The following is a 2670-nucleotide window of genomic DNA, read 5'->3' on the forward strand; positions in this document are numbered from 1 at the left end:
TTATGATCGGAATTCTCAGGTGTTCCAAGCTTGTGGCGGAGAGAATAATGGTGGCCTGTTTTCGTTGTACCTTTCCATGAGCTTGTCTTTGGTTGGCCCAGCCGACCAGACTCTTGCAGTGCTTTCTGAACCAGCTTCTGAAAGCGATCACCATGTTGTCTGACGACATGGGCTTTGTGCCAGTTCTCGACGCCGGCCGCCGCGAAGTTACGCTCCTGAAATGAAGGAAGGAACAATGGGCTTGCTGCTTGAGTTCCATATCCTGGATCAGTTTCAGAATTCAGAAATTCAGAGCAATGGGTTTGTCGCTTGAGCTCCATAGCCTGGACCAGGTTCAGAAATTCAGGGCAATGGGTCTGTTGCTTGAGCTCCATTAATTACCCCGACGTGGAGTACCACCCCGTCTGAGTCCAAGAGGGCGTTCTTCGGGTCAGTGATATGATTGTCGAGCCAGAAGCCGACGCTTCTCGGGTGCGCCCAGATCACCCTGCTCTTCCCTGGAGCCACCGGGGCGCAGATGAACACCACTACACCAGCAGGAACCGAGGCGGCTTCTTCTTCTTCGGCCCAAACCAAAGCACAAACCGTGAACTTCTGAACAATTCCTGTTTGTGCTTCTCTGAAGTGCTGCGAGCTTCACTTGCATAGGCAAGAAAGGACTGAATCAGACACTGTCAGGCAGGGCAGGCAGGGCAAGAGGGGCTTATCTTCCCCTTGTGCGCGTCGGCTTCTTCGTCTGAACCTGAACTCATACTGCCTGACATGTAAAATACAGGTTGGGGATGCTCCTCGGCTTCTTCAGCTTGCAACTCTGACTTCTAGTTTATCTAGTAACCACACCAAGTGAATTTGTCAGGCTCGAACGATTGGTAAATACAACAATTCATCCGTCCGTGCAAATGTAAAACTCCATATAGCACTGCGAAATCATGAACATATTGTCAACAAAGAAAAAATTTACTGCAAGTCAGAGAGAGATCTGACATTCTTTTTTCCAAAGCAGAGCACACCATTACCCATACAGCGAACACTAATTCTATTACGAAGTAATCCTACGAGACAGTAACCGACTAAGCCTTCTTGGGGGACTTGGCGGCCTTGGGCGACTTGGGCTCCTTCTCGGCCGCCTTCTTGGGGGACTTGGCAGCCTTCTTGGGCGACTTGGGCTCCTTCTCGGCCGTCTTCTTGGGGAGCAGCACGGGGTTGATGTTGGGCAGCACGCCGCCGTGGGCGATGGTGACGCCGGCGAGCAGCCTGCCGAGCTCCTGGTCGTTCCGGATGGCGAGCAGCAGGTGGCGCGGGATGATGCGGGACTTCTTGTTGTCCTTGGCGGCGTTCCCGGCGAGCTCCAGGAGCTCGGCGGCGAGGTACTCAAGGAGTCAAGGACGGAGGCGAGGTAGACGGGAGCGCCCATGCCGACGCGCTGCGCGTACTGGCCCTTCTTGAGGAAGCGCCCGATGCGGCCGACGGGGAACTGCAGCCCGGCCTTGACGAACCGCGCCACCGCCTTCTTCCTCGGGCCGCCGCCGAGCTTGCGCCCCACCACGTACTTCTTCGCCTTCGGGACGGCGCCGGCGGCTGAGGCTTCCATGGCGTCTGGCGGGCTGGAGAGATTCGGCGATGGCCGATGGGGAATTGGGATTTCAGGAGGCGGGACGGGAGCGCGCTGTGTTGGCGGGAGTGCGTTGTGTTGGTGATGACGGGAAGACGAGTTTGGGCGGAGTATTTAAACGGCGCGGGAAGGGGTTCCCGTGGGCCCGTCGATCCGCGCGCACGGGCAATGGACGGTCGGATCGGTGGCGAATGGACGGCTGCGATGCGAAAATTACACGGAGCCCTTCCCATCATTCTGTTAATACTTTTGTCAACGGAAGGAGCGCAGAAATCGGATCAGCTCTCAACGTCTTCACTTTTATTGCAAACTGAAACTCATAAAGCCAGGGAAAGGATTATTTGGATACACGGTTTTTTTTCTCGAGAGTACGCTTACCATAGTTTTATACTCCCTCCGTTCCTAAATAATTGTCTTTTTAGATATCTTAAAGGACTATCATATACGGATGTATATAGACATATTTTAGAGTGTAGATTCACTCATTTTGCTCCGTATGTAGTCACTTGTTGAAATCTCCAGAAAGACAAATATTTAGGAACGGATGGAGTAGAATATAGTTTTATAGAAGAGAGAAAGCTATGTATAAGAGGGTCACCCCAAAGGCACACACATCCAAGGTAAAGGATCACTCCTACTCCTGCTAACGCACACTACTACTCACACAACTCATTTATCCACCAAGTCCAAAGCCTTGGTCCCGACCACTTTCGGGATGGAAAACTCGGTTGTTTATGTTCTTCCAAACATACCAAGAGGACCAAAGAATCAAATGCACGTCGGCGTGTCTTGTGCATGCTCTTGCGAGTGCACCCTCCCCTCCCCCCCAATTCTCCATTGTGTCCGCACCTGTCAGCACCAGGGAAGGGTCCATCCTCGTCTTGATGAATGATCGAGTGCCAAACTTCCTTGTATACACACATTGGAGCTTGAGATGGTCCACACCATCCTCCTTGGATACAAGGTTCTTCAGTACGAATCTTTTGTTCTTACGAAAAAAACAAGTCAAGGAGTGAAACCTGGCCAGAATGATATTTGTCCAAAACGATGCTAATCAT

The 2670-nt window shown here is 52.2% G+C and overlaps 1 pseudogene; it reads right to left on the minus strand.

Moving 5' to 3' along the window:
* Positions 1–936: 936 nt before the first annotated feature.
* LOC123117323 (histone H2A-like) lies at positions 937–1693 on the minus strand (annotated as a pseudogene).
* Between the last annotated feature and the right edge of the window lie 977 nt (positions 1694–2670).

The sequence above is a fragment of the Triticum aestivum genome, chromosome 5B (genome assembly GCF_018294505.1).
Source record: "Triticum aestivum cultivar Chinese Spring chromosome 5B, IWGSC CS RefSeq v2.1, whole genome shotgun sequence".
Classification (NCBI taxonomy): Eukaryota; Viridiplantae; Streptophyta; class Magnoliopsida; order Poales; family Poaceae; genus Triticum; species Triticum aestivum.